This window comes from Natrix helvetica (genome assembly GCF_964273705.1).
Source record: "Natrix helvetica genome assembly, chromosome: 3".
Taxonomy (NCBI): domain Eukaryota; kingdom Metazoa; phylum Chordata; class Lepidosauria; order Squamata; family Natricidae; genus Natrix; species Natrix helvetica.
The window spans coordinates 63,313,693-63,328,554 of NC_138549.1; positions in this window are offsets into that span (position 1 = coordinate 63,313,693).

Sequence of the window (14,862 nt, forward strand, 5' to 3'; positions counted from 1 at the left end):
GGGAAGGCAAACAAGTCGTGAAGAGCGCGTCACAAAACGAAAGGCATTCCGCTTCCCCCAATAAAACCACCTTCATAAAAGGTTGACTTCTGAAAAGGAAGTGAGGATGGAGTGCTTAAATGCAATGCGTTTGTATTTAGGCTGGCACATATAGAACATCTTGAATTTACAAGCTTCACACTTTTATGTGCGTGCATGCACAAATGTAGGGATTGTGGAACTATGATTTGGTCTATGTGAAAGGACAGGGTTTGGGGGTTTATAATAATTGCTTCAAATCTGATGCTTTGAGAACGACCTAGGGTCTGATCGGAATCTCATTTAATTTATAGAATGTTGATCTTCTTTTGCATCTGGCCAGGCTCCACACAGTACTACTTCACCCATCGTGTGGTAGGGGCAAGTAATGGCAACACGAAAACATATTTTTAGAACATCTCTGGCTAAAAAGACATTTGTGGTAGATGCTAGTGTAGGCTGTACTCCAAACTCCACCTGTGTGACTCACTTGCTTCCATGTCCTTGAATTACCTGATACACAGATCTAAAGGGGAAGTTTCAAGACTACTATCAACTTAGTCATACTTAAGTTGTCCTGCAAAAACTCTCCTGCTGGATTTTGGTTACTATGAATGTGGTAACTGTTATTTAAGAAGGTTTTCACTGAAGGCAGCTAGGAATATCTAATCTTTTGATATTCAGTGCGTACTTTTATGATGCCAACATTTGTAGAGACCTGGGGCTATTTTTTTCCTGGTAATATTCTCTCTCTCTCTCTCCCCCCCCCCCATTTCCCAGAATCTAATTACTTCTTGAGCACTTTTTTATTCCTGATAAAAATACAAAGAGATCCATACAACATGTATACTCTTACCCCAGTGTAAGTTTTTTCTACTTTCCATTTCCCCTCATAAAACCTCTATATTTACTTTAAAGGAAATTGATTCTTTGAACAGCATTTGCCTCTTTATGTTCTGATTTATCAGTAAAATATACAGTACAAATGTTAGAGCTGTTTGCAAAATAAAATTTTCTCTGGATTATGAAGTTATCAATATTTTTTTCATTTTGATCCACCCAGAAATGGGAGGGTTTTACCTAATGAGAAAGTCAGACTGTGTATGTGATCAACTTATCCACTAGAATTGTTTTTGTGATCTGCTGTCTAACTTATGAATAGTCAGGTTCCTTGGAATGAATGGATCCACAATAGAGTCTGAATTTGATTTTCTCTTCTGTTTGATATATTACCAAAGACTTTCTTAAACATAGGCAAAAGTATATGTGTTAGATATTAACATATATCGGAGGAAGTCTCCTCTCTGGTCCGCTGCTACAGCGGGAAACAGGTATCGCTCTGATTGGTCGAGAGGCGTACCCGAGTACTATAAAAGGGGAACCCTCCGGCCACAGAGCAAGCTGGATCACTACTACTATTAATAAAGAGCTGTTAAGTCACTTCGTGTCCGCAGTCTGTTCTCTCGTTGCCCAGATCTAACATTGGCGACGAAGGTGGGATCGAGAGACAGATAGGACGAAGAACGCTACTCCAGAATCTCCGGATTTGATCCAGCCCAGGAATTCGGCAGAAATTCCGGCAGCCATCTCGGTCACCGCAGCGCGGCAAATTCAAACGAGAGAAGATGGCGATGCACACTCCCCCCGCTCCATTCGACCCAGCGAACGACGAGTGGGAAGCCTTCATGATTCGCTTCGAGTGTTTTCTCGAAGTGAATGAATACACGGGGATCACCGACGCCCGGAAGAAAAACATCTTCCTCGGCTACTGCGGGAAAGAAGTCTTCAACACGGCCAGAGACCTCACCGCGCCTACTCCAATACAGGCAGTATCATGGACGGCGTTGCAACAGGCTCTACAGACCCATTACGCGCCAAAACCTTCCCGCCATGTTTGCCGCAAGGAATTCAACACGCGGAACCAGAAAGCGGGAGAATCAATCAATCAATATGTTGCAGCCCTGCGTAAAGCAGCAACTCACTGCGAGTTCAGGGATCTGGACGAGCATATCTTAGTGCAGCTTATCTGTGGGTTAAGAGACATTTCACTACAAAAGAAGCTGTTGGCAAACCCGAATTTAACCCTACAGATAGCTCTAAACGAAACAAGAGCGTCAGAGTCAGCAGAGAAATCATCGGTAACCATACAACGAGGTTTCAGCGTAAACCAGCCAGTACCAAGGCAAACCAGAGTTCACTACTAGGACACAAGCCCCGACTACGAGGATCCCGAGTTCGAGGACAGTCACCTGATGCGGAGCAGTCACATGAGGCCTGGGGGGAGACCCGGATTCCATTTGCCGCCCTGCGCAAGTTGCAGAGGGAATCACCCCAGGTCTACCTGTAGGTTCAGGAACGTTGTTTGTTCGCACTGCAACAAACTTGGGCACATCGCACGAGTGTGCCGGAACGAAGTCCCTGCCTCACGGCAGCCACCTATGTACCGCCAACAGAAGCCCAACCTAGGGGCTTGGCGAAATCAAAAAGGGCGCCCAGAGAGAAATCCACAAGTGTTTACCCAGAGAGAAAATTCCCAAAGAGCTGAGCGAGCGTATCCCCAGAGAGATTACACACAAGGAGCTGAGCGAGCGTATTCCCAGAGAGACTACACACAAAGAGCTGAGAGAGCGTTCTATCAAGACGCTCAACGAGAGTATTTTCAGGATACAGATGATGAGATAGAGTTGACCCAGAGAGAGGAATTGCGAACGTATCTCACAACAATAAGCCAGGTCCGCACCAAGCGGCCTAAAAAGCTGAAAGTCACAGTCCTCTTGGAGGGCTCACCTTGCGAGCTGGAAGTTGACACAGGATCGTCCCTGACGATCATTTCATGGGCATCCATGAAACAGGCTATCCCTAGCCTCAAAAAGAGCCAACTACGCGTTCCAGACATCCTGCTACGAGACTACCAGGGGAACCGAGTCCCCATCGTAGGCCAAGGCACGTTCCAGATCCGTTTCAAGGACATCGTAGCCCAGCTGCCCGTGACCATCGCCAGCGCACCATTACAAAACCTCCTAGGACTGGATTGGTTTGAATCCTTGGGGCTAGAAGTCACCGGAATCAACGCCGTGGAAAACAGCAGCGCTGAGCAGATTTTTAAGGAGTTCGAGGATGTGTTCAGCCCCGGTCTTGGTAAGTATGTGGGTAAACCAATTTCATTCAATTTAGACCCCAAAGTGGCGCCAATCTGACTTAAACCGAGACGAGTGCCTTTTGCACTCCGCCCAAAAATAGATAAGGAAATAGATAAGTTAGTGGAGCAAGGAATCCTTGAGCCGGTGGATCACGCGCGCTGGGAAACGCCCATCGTGACCCCAGTCAAACCAGACGGATCAGTCCGCATCTGCGCGGACTATAAATGCACAATTAATGTCGCGCTACAACAAAGCGCATATCCTGTGCCTGTAGTACAGCACTTATTGCACTCGTTGGGGCCAGGAAAGGTATTTGCTAAATTAGACATGGCACAAGCTTACCAGCAGCTGCCCGTTGATAGCGCCACAGCAGAGGCCCAAACTATAGTGACGCATAGAGGAGCATTCAAATGCAACCGGCTACAATTCGGTGTGAGTATTGCTCCAGGATTGTTCCAGAGCGTCATGGAACGACTTTTGCAAGGGATACCGGGAGTCGTCCCCTATTTTGACGACATCTTGGTGTCCGCTGCAAACGAGGAGCAATTAAATAAAAGAGTCAGAACTGTTTTGGCCAGAATCAGAGAAAAGGGTCTCCGCCTCAAAAAGGAAAAATGCCAAATTAACGTGCCTAGCGTAGAATTCCTGGGTTATAGAATCGATGGTCAGGGAATACACCCCACTTCAAAGAAAATTAAGGCGATCCAGGACGCCCCCACACCACGGAATCAGACCGAGTTGCAGGCCTTCCTCGGACTACTTAACTTCTACAGCGTTTTTCTGAGACAGAAGGCGACCGTTGCTGAGCCACTACACCGTCTACTCCAGAGGAACACACCATGGAAATGGGGACGATCCGAAGCAGCAGCTTTTGCCGGAGTAAAGCGCCTGCTCACCACTGACTCACTGTTAGTCCAATACAGCCAGACACTACCGCTGGTATTGACCTGCGACGCATCACCTTTTGGAGTCGGCGCAGTCCTCAGCCACCGGATGCCCGACGGAAAAGAAGCACCCATTGCCTTCTACTCCAGGACTCTTTCATCGGCCGAGAGGAATTACAGCCAGATGGACAGGGAAGCGCTAGCTGCTGTAGCTGGAGTAAAACGTTTCCACGAGTACCTCTACGGCCGCGATTTTGAACTGATTACAGATCACAAACCGCTGTTGGGACTTTTGGCGGGAAACCGCCCCACTCCAGTCTCCCTTTCTCCATGCATGACCAGGTGGACTGTTTTCCTGGCTGCGTACTCATACAAATTAATTCATCGACCGGGTTCCACTCTAGGACACGCAGACGCACTCAGCCGTTGCCCACTACCGGACCTTTTGCCAGACCCCACTCCCGAAGTACCGGTGCTGCTCATTGATTGTTTGGACTCAGGACCGGTTTCTTCCTACGATGTTGCAAGGTTTTCTTCTAAAGACATGTTAATAAAGCAAGTTCAAACTTGGGTTTGGAGGGGGTGGCCGAAGGGAAACGTGGGCCCGGAATTCAAAGTGTTTTGGTCAAAACGGGACGAACTATCAGTGTTACAAGGTTGCTTATTGTGGGGGGATCGAGTTGTTATTCCGTATGCTTTACGTAGGAATGTATTAGATGCTTTACATGTGGGTCATCCGGGGATTGTTAGGATGAAGGCGTTAGCAAGAAGTTACGTTTGGTGGCCAAACATGGACAAAGAAATAGAGGAATGGGTGGCCACTTGCGACCCATGCCAGGAATCGAGACCAGCACCCCCGGAAGCGCCCGCCACAGAATGGGAGAAGCCTAAAGCACCCTGGTCGCGAATACACATCGACTTCGCAGGGCCATTCCAAGGTCAGACTTTCCTTATAGTTGTGGATGCATACTCGAAATGGCTAGAAGTAGTCCTAATGACTTCAACCACGGCAGAGGCAGTCATTAAGGTTCTACGGCGACTTTTCGCCACTCATGGCCTGCCCGACCTCCTGGTCTCCGATAACGGGCCCCAGTTCACGGCCATACAATTTGAGACATATCTAGCAGGTCAGGGAATTCGGCACGCCCTCGTCGCGCCATTCCATCCGGCGTCAAATGGACAGGCGGAGAGAATGGTGCGATTCGCAAAAGAGGCCCTCGCTAGGATGGGTCCAGGTGATTGGCAAACACGCATTGACCATTACCTCCTAATTCAGCATATTACCCCAAGCGCAACGACGGGTAGGAGCCCCGCTGAACTACTCATGGGCCGCCGTCTACGGTCTCACCTGGACCGTCTTCACCCAAATTACTCTGCCACAGCACCCCCAGACTCCACAAGCAAAATTCGGACCTTTAGCATAGGGGATTCAGTATACGCCCACAACTATGCAGGGGGAACATTGTGGATGCCGGCAAAGGTCATTGGCATCACGGGTCCACGATCGTATCTGTTGGAACTGGAAGATGGGCGGAACTGGAAAAGGCACATCGATCAACTTCGAGGTCGCCTAGCACACTCAGACCTTCGAACCGAGGACGAGAGCTACCTACCAACGCAAAGTCAGCCACTCGAGAGCCCCAACACAGAGAACTACGACACCTGCGAGCCCAGGTCTGAACAAGAGATCGAGCACAAAGCAGAGCAACCCCCAAGCAACGTAACCGAGCAGACTCCGGAACGCCCTAGCAACGAAGGCACGAAACCCCCCGAACGAGAAACAGAAAAAGCATCCGATCCTGCAACCACTTCTAACCAACCCGAACTGCGACGCTTCTCCCGAGTAAGGCAAACTCCAACATACCTAAAAGACTATGTTACTAACCGCAACGTTCCGTCTAGGAGGGGAGGGGTGTTAGATATTAACATATATCGGAGGAAGTCTCCTCTCTGGTCCGCTGCTACAGCGGGAAACAGGTATCGCTCTGATTGGTCGAGAGGCATACCCGAGTACTATAAAAGGGGAACCCTCTGGCCACAGAGCAAGCTGGATCACTACTACTATTAATAAAGAGCTGTTAAGTCACTTCGTGTCCGCAGTCTGTTCTCTCGTTGCCCAGATCTAACAATATGTTTGGTTAAAAGATGGGGATGGGGGAAAGATAAATCTAAGGGAAGAAATCTGGGTTGGAAGAAAATTCAGAGTGGAATCGTAGAGAGTAAGAAACCTGACAAAGGCAGCTGGAGATCAGAAGCTGGATGAAAAAGAAAGAGCAGAGAAAAGAGAGAGATTTTTCACATGTGATCTAAAACAGTGACTATATAGTATATAATAAGAATGATACCAACTGATTCTGAAAGAAAACAGGAAATAGGGGAAGGAGTATACCTTACTAGTGGCTTCCTTTGCTATAACTGTGAGATTAATTATAGCACATGTGCTTTGGCTAAAGGCAAAGTCTTTTAAATCTTTGTGTTAGTTTAAAGAGGCTTTGGTCTCTGAACAGAACTCTAGCCCAAATCTCACTTGTAGCTTGCAACAGTCCCATCATACCCTAACATTCCTAATTTTCCCCTTTGGCCACACAATATGGCCTTCACTTCACCCATTCCAGGGAAAAAACAATCTTAAATAAACCACTGAACACTCTTGAATTATTTGGTGGTGAAATAACTGTCATTGTTATAAAATGCTTTATACTTTTGAGATAGCACAAAAACATTGGGTGGGTGGAATCTGTTGACCCTGTCAGTGTTGTGGCAGTCACTGTCATGAATTAGCTAGTTTTATATTTTAGAAAACCTAAACTGGAGGTCAATCTCTGTGATAATTCCCAAGAATAAATGTTCCCATACGTTTCATGAGTAACGGAAGCTTGTTCAATTCCACCAGGCCAGTTTTCATGCACCTGATATATGTATTTCTATCAAAGTACCATTACCTCAATGATTTCACATACTTTGAGAACCATCTGACAGCTTATTAATAATATTCTTTCTGCTATTTTTTACGCACTACTTTCTTGAAGATCTTCCTGAATCCTTAGGCCTATTTCTCAAACTGCACTTTTCAGACACAAATATATGACACAAAACTATAAATCATTTTATCATGGCATTAAATGATAATTGGATTATATATTTGGCAATATACTTACATTAATACTTTGATACATGGTTAATTACTTAATAGAGCTATATATAGTTAACATATTCCTCCAATATAATGTCCTAATTTGAAATTATTCTTTATATTATGCAAGTAGAAAAAGCTCCTTATAAAGTGGCCTTTCTGCCAGATCGTAAGTACAATTTCTAAGTTCAGCTGTTGTACTAAGTTTTGTCTGACATAAAACTCTATTTTTGTAGCATAAAATTATTCTTAAGAACAATATGTTTTATTCTGAAGATTTTAAAATCTATGCTAGAAAGGCTGGGAAAGGCTTTCTCATGTTTTCATACCAGTGTTCTTTTCCACTCTGGTCTCTTTAACTGAAGTTAAAATATGTAATGGAAAATATTTTCTCTCAACAGCATTCCTTTAGAACATTTTCTAGAAATGCCTCCTTCACATTCCCATCCCTATCTCCACCTCCTCCAATTAGTCCAGTTAAATTCTAAAAATAAACTTGGCCAGATTAGATTGGCTAAAAATAGACCAAAAATTTATTTAAGTTGTCCTTTTAAAATTTATCACTGCAGCTCCGTTGTGTACTTAGAAATGAAAGAGGTAAATGGGTGGGGACAATTTTACCCTTTCAAGAAATATTTATTTTATTTATTTATTTCTTAGATTTTTAAACCGCCCCCTCTCCCAAAAATACAGCTCATTCTTTCTGAACTGGTGTAAATCTACCGTGTTCTGAACCAATATTTGGCAAAACAGAGGGAAACGAGCAAACATTTCCAATGGAATCATTCACCAGTGACATTTTATAAGCTAGCAGTTATTCAAAGTTTTTCAGCTTCAGTCCAAGATTATTTTTCTTGACTATTACAAAAACTGCAAAGGGTCCTTTATAGATAATTTCTATTCCCTCCAAAGTGCAAACACGTGCAATCCAATTGATCTTCTTTGAACTCTGGGTAAAATTTCTGCCCCTCCTTAATATCTTTCAAATGACATCCTCCTCCTGAGTGCAGTTATGTGCATAGAGTGATTCAACACAGGAGCAGAACCTTTCGATACATGGTTGTATAGTATGTACATTCAATTCTTTGTGCTCCTACATCCTAATGTGGGGCCGCAACTTGTGTGGAAATAGCAGCATAGTCTGCATTCTAAAAAATACTTTTGGGGCTGGATGCCATGCCCTGTGTTTGGAGGTTTTATTTGTTCCATGTGTAGTTTTTATATTTTATGTATATTCTTGTTTTGTGTATGGCAAAGAGTCATGGGATTGCTGCAGAATGTGATTAATAAATTAATAATTAATACAGTTAATTTATTAATTTAATAAACTTGATTAATTAATAAACTTAAGTTAATAAGTTGATTAATAAATACAAACATTAAACACATTAAAAAAATAGAGAGAATATGGATATTAAGAAAACATACATGGTGGTAATTGGACCGTGTTGTGCGATTGCTTTCAGATTTATCTGATATTCTTTTACTACTTCTGTATAGTTTCAAGATATGTTTATTTGTAGAGTAGTTTATTGTAGTTTATTTACTGGCCACCAGTTACATTTTGGAAAAGTAGTGCTATCAAAATCTTTCATGCATGAAATAGTTTCACTGTGTATATGTTTACTATATTATCATTATGACACATACCGTAATTGGACTGATAAGGAGAATTTACAATGTAAAAAAAAATTAAAGTACAGGCAATGTGTTTCAATAACATACATATATTAAACTGACCATTGTTTTAATTCTTATACAAAGGTAGCTAGATACAGTATATGGTTTTCTGCAATTGTCTTGTTCATATAGCTTTTTGTTCTTGATGTAACTCTGTTCTGATTATGGCCCTCTGTCGAATCAGTTTTGCTAGGACACAATAATTGTAATCCTTTGAGTATTAGTACATTACAGTATATTCCAAAACCAAAATATCATGCTATTCTCCCCATACCTATGGGTAAATGAAAATGCAAAGCTATTCAAGATACCAAACATTTGTCAGGATATAGGTAAGTAAAGCGCAGGGGGTGGGGGGTGGGCAGGCTCACCTGGTTGTTGGAGCGAACCGGTTCGCTCACCAGCTGATTGTCGGAACTACCGGTTTACTTGAACCAGTCCGAACAGGCTGAATCCCACCCCTGGTTTTGATAAATCAAGCTGACATGAGTTGATTTATGACACATGATGTTTATAGTGTACCCAGAGCTGCTCAGGTGTATATCTTGAATCCCTAAGTCATACTATATACTAATAGATGAGAGTCAAGTTTGGTCAGTGGTTAAGGCACCAGGCTGGAAAGCTGGAGACCTGAGTTCTAGATTTGCCTTAGCCATGAAATCCAGTTGGATGATCTTGGGCCAGTTACTCTCTCTCAGCCCAACCCACCTCACAGAGTGGTTGTTGTGGGAAAAATAGGAGGAAGCAAGTGTGTTGGATATGTTCACTGCCTTGAGTTATTTGGAAAAAAATGTTGCAATATACAAACAAATAATAAAACTGCAGGGCTTGTCTAGTAGTCAACACTGACTTGAAGGCACATGAGCATGCACGCATACAAGACTCGATAGCTGTTAAATAAAGGATCTTCAAATAATGCTGTAAAGTGGAATCAAACCATTATCATACATATAACAACAACTTACAACTCAAAAGTTTGAATTGAAAAGTTAATCCTTTGGTTACTTTTACATCCTGGGAATAGTATGCCAAATAACTGGTTCTGCCACATGCCTTTTGCGTCAAATGGAACATATTTTTATGCCCCGAAGTTCTTGCTCCACAGTATATATCATCAGGCAATAGCACAGTTCCTTGTTTTTGTGGTTTTTAAAAGTTGCAATATGTAGTATTTCCTGTATAGGTTGTAACTCAATGTTTAGAAATAATGGAGAGGCTGGCTGGGGAACTCTGTGAGTTGAAGTCCACACATTTTAAAGTTGCCAAGTTTGAAAATACTGCCTCAGAGCAACACCCAATAAATGGAGAAAAAATTGAAAGACATCAATAAGAGAAGTGGACTAGAAAATATGCGGGTGGAAAAATGGCTACATTTTTTTCCAAAAAAACAAACAAAGAAAGAAAACAGAAAGAAAATGCCAAAAAAAAAAAAAAAGAACAAGGAAAAAAATCAAGGAAATAACTGGTCTACTAATGGGAGAAGATGGTAAACAGGTAATGGACAGCAAAGAGAAAGTAGAACAGTTTAACTCATTCTTTGCATCTTTCTTTATGCAAAAGGAAAAAATAGTCCAACGAAACAAAAATAGTACTATAAAAGCATATTAGGAATACAACTCAAAATAGACAAGAAAATGTCACTATAACACCTATCCAATCTAGAGGAATTTTAATCACCAGGACCATATGGATTATATTCTAGGGTTTTGAAGGAGGTGGCAGATATGATTTCAGAACCACTGAACAATATCTTTCAAAATTCTTGGAGCATCAGGAAACTACCAGACAACTGGAAAAGAACTGATGTGGTTCTAATGTTAAAAAAAAAAAAGGGGGGGGGGGAATGGACCAGAAATTTCAGACCAATAAGCTTGGAAAGATGGACGTTCCCCAGGATATAAGCCTGTGGAGCTCCACTACCAACCTTAAGATGACCTCCAGTAATTCAGGCACTCAGATACTATGCAGGAGGAATGCAACCCAACTGATCCTGCAAACCAAACTTCAGGAACAGAATCTAACATCTGGAAACCTGGGGAGTATAGTCCCTAGGCCCAAAGACATTGCCAAATGATTATTGCTATACCCTGCTACCTTATCCTGGGGCCTGGCTGGTGCCAAACCCTAAATCCAGTCGGATACATTTCTGAGAGGAACACCCCTCAGATGATGCTGGGTACACTTGTTCTTCTCCAATAAGGTCACAAATGAGTGTCTTGTTAACCAACCTGGTATTCATTAGCAGCAGTCAAAGGCCCAGATCTCTGAGTGTCTGCTGTGCAAGGTATGAACATGAGCTCAATACCACCATTTTTAGGTATCAGGGACCTACCCTCTTGCTCCTGTTTCTACCCCTACTTATAACCACATTAATTGGTTTACCCCCACATCCAGTAAGGTGGAATTTTACCCTCAATTCTGATCTCCCCCATATACACCAGTAGATCCTGCCATTCTACCAGTAATACCAATTTATGCAACCATTCAATGGGTAATGGGAGGAGGAATACTCCTATGGCACTTCAGCTGTAGCTGTCAGGCTTGCTCCAGCTGTGTTCCTGGAAAGAAAGACTCTCAACTCCATTTGCTGAAGTGATAGGTTATTTAACTAAGAATCAATGGTTGGAGCAAAAGTAGGCTAGAATTAAAGTTCCCATGCAAAAGGTTACAAACCTTTCTCCTTCATCCCAGCCCTCTTCACTTCACTGATTTGTCTTTGATTAATTATGTGCTGCTTAGGTGTTTTGGGAGCTGCTTGGGTGTTTGGTGCAATCCATATTCCTTTCTCAGGCTTCGTGGTCTTGAAGACTGGAACAGGTTGGTTGTCACACCTCTAGTTTCTGTCAAATATCCCCCCTCCCCGGTCTTCTCTATCCTGTATATGCCAATTGCCTATTTCCTCTTCTCCTAGCCCCAGCAGTTGATGGCAGGATGCCAGTGAGTCACCAAGCTGAAGTAACTCTCAGCACCACCCAGATTCCTCCCTCTCTGCCACTCCCACAGTTACTCAATATATCCTCTCCCCACAAGATGGTTCCTCCCACTTCCAGTCAGTGAAGGAACCACACTTATACTCCCACCCTGCCTGTCTTACACGCAGGCAAAAGGGAAGCAAACACACAATAACCAAGTACCTGGGTGATCTCTATGCTCAATCTAGGGATCAACCCAGTGTCACCTTGAGATCCCTGGGCTCCTGTACCCACCCACCCCAACTCCCTTAGCAGCTTCTCTCTTTCAGTCCTAGAGGAGGTTTTTATGCCATCACGGTTCTTCTTCAGAGAGTCTGGCCTCACCTTTCAAGTTATTGCTGGGCCCCGTGTTTGTTGGAATGTAAGAGTTTGCAGGCAGCCCCAACCTGGCTTAGCCTAACCCTGGCTCTGTCAGGTCTTCTGCCATTACCGGCCCTGGTCCACCTTATTGGAGGTCTCCAAACCTGTCTCTGGTCTCTGAGCCTTGCACTCCTTCCCACTGGTCCACCTACTTCTCTGCCTAGGCCTCTGGGGCAGTTCATGCCTCTGGATCCCACCAGCTTCTGGCCTGCTCCAGTCCATCTTCAGGCCAACTCTTCTCTGTGTCTCTGCGGACCTCCTGCCCTCTGCACACACACTCTGCTGCAGCCTCTAGGTCTGCAGCCCCTTCCAACCAGAGATTGTACATTCCCTTTTGATTTTTTGCATGCTTCCCAGAGACACAAATTGTGAGAAGGGGGCCTTATAAATATTTTAAATAAATTTATAATCAAAATTTCAAAGGAAAGGCAGGAAATAAATGTAAATGATAATCACACTTTCATAGAAAGGGATGTTTGCTGTTGTAATATTCCCAATCCCCCCCCCCCAACCCCCCAGCAGCTAAATTGAATGTGTAGCTTTTTACATAGACAAAAATGCTAGTTTTATTTTAAGTAGCATTGCTGTTTACTTAAAGCATAAGAAATATCAATTAGTCTGACTGGGCACAATACTCTAATTTGGGACTAGCAAATGTAAACAGAGCTGTGTCCGATTAACAATTTCCCTGCTATCCCTAGAATTTTGGTAAGGAATTATAATAATATTAGGATCCCTTTGCTAAGTCTAGATCTGCTTTTCTAAACCCTTTAGAGACTCGTCAGGTGTGTTGAAATTTTGACTTCCCAGAATTCCCAACTTCCTAAGGAACTCCCAGTCTTGGCCACTGGCTGCATATGAGGCCACTATTGGAAGGCACAGCACACATCTGCCAGCTGCAGCTGGCACAAAATGACAGGCAGGGCTGAGAGCCCAGAGAAATAAAAAAGAAAGTGCCTTGACAACAACAGCAACAGAAAAATAACCCTCAATGCCCTAATATATTTCGATTCCGAGCCACAGCTAGCTATGGGCATCCAATTTTTTTTCAAGATCTGTAAAATGTGCACACTCTGGAGGGAAGAATGTCAAAAGAATACCAGGCAGCTGGAGCCCATTCTGCTATCATAAAGGCTCATTCCACATAGGAATGGTCTGGGGATATGTGGGATTCCTGTGGATAGGGGTTTTTTTTTGCACAGGTGGGGGTGGGGGAGAGAAAGAAAGCAAAAAGGATGTCATTTGTGCCAAAGGGTATATACAGCTGTGGTTCCCAATGGAACGTGTTTTGTCCTCCTTTTCATTGTAAAAAAGTTGGTCACCTTACCAATGTGGGGCCCAGGCCCCACAAAGGGGCAATTTGATTGTTAATGGAGGCAATCTGAACCTTGTTTAAACCAAGTTAATGGCCTTTTAGGCTTCCTCAGCATAGGTAGAGTTCACTTTTTGAGTAAAGTAAGAATTGTATGTCACCGGAGGGGGAGGGGGCAGGATTTTAGAGATGCTTAGGTGGGACATTGCCAAAAAAAGGTTGGGAACCACTGATTTAGAGGCTTGGCATTTCTATGGAAAGTGAACTGGATGGAGGAGGAATTTACAATCCTTCTCTCCTCTTTCCTAAATTTTAAGATTCAAGCTCTCACTAATTGCAGTGTGAAAGGTCCACTAAAATTGCCCCATTTGATTTTAGCTTTCTCTATTACTTAGACAAAAGATGGGAATTGGTGGCTCTTTTTTTTTTTTTGAGGAACTTTCTTGGAGGTTGCTTATTACTGTAAAAAGAAAGCAGTAGCTTCACTCTGTAGTGTTGGAGATCAAGTATAAAGTTCTGATGATGGCTAGGGTCCACTAATTTATCAGGCCAGTTATTATAACATATTGAACTTGGTCTGAAAGAACTGTTGTCATGGGCAGAAAGCCTGATTCCTTGTTCAAAATATGATCCAATATGTTTTTTAGCATTGAGGTGATGTTGAGTAATGAAATGAACACAACTGTTAAATTGCTGGGGAACCTTATTCTCACAGGACTAGGATATCACACACACCCTTAAAGAAAACTTAATTTATTGTGTGAGATTTAGTAACCACTTCATTTATTAAAGGTTGCAAACGAAATAATTCTTCTCTGAATTAAGCTTCATCAAAATTAATGAGACCTATTTTAAATAAATAAATTTAATTTTGAAATTACAACAGGTGCAAAGTTGCCCAGGTGACTCTGGTTGCAGCTGGTTCCCAAAAACTAGCAAAAAATGGCCCATTTTTGGGGAAAAGGGGCCCATTTTTTGTCAAAAAAATGCATGCATAGCCTTATGGAGGTTTATAGAGTGCTGCTGGGGGCTGGGGGGGGGGGAACGGCCGGGTTTTTTTGCTCATTTCTGCCCTCCCCAGCCCCCAGGAGCACTCTGGAAGCCTCCATAAGGGTATGCACAGCCATTATGATGAAGGGGCGGGGCTTTGGGAGACAAAAAATGCTGTATTCGATGTATAAGCCGCACCCAGATTTTCAGCCTCTTTTTTGAGGAAAAAAGTGCGTCTTATACTCTGAAAAATACGGTAGTTAAGGGCAGTATTTTCAATCTGATTCATCGATTAGAGTGCTAACAGAATGTATAATTTCATTTGTTCCTATTTATAATTCTTTTTCTCATCCTGCTTTCCTATTTTGTAAAG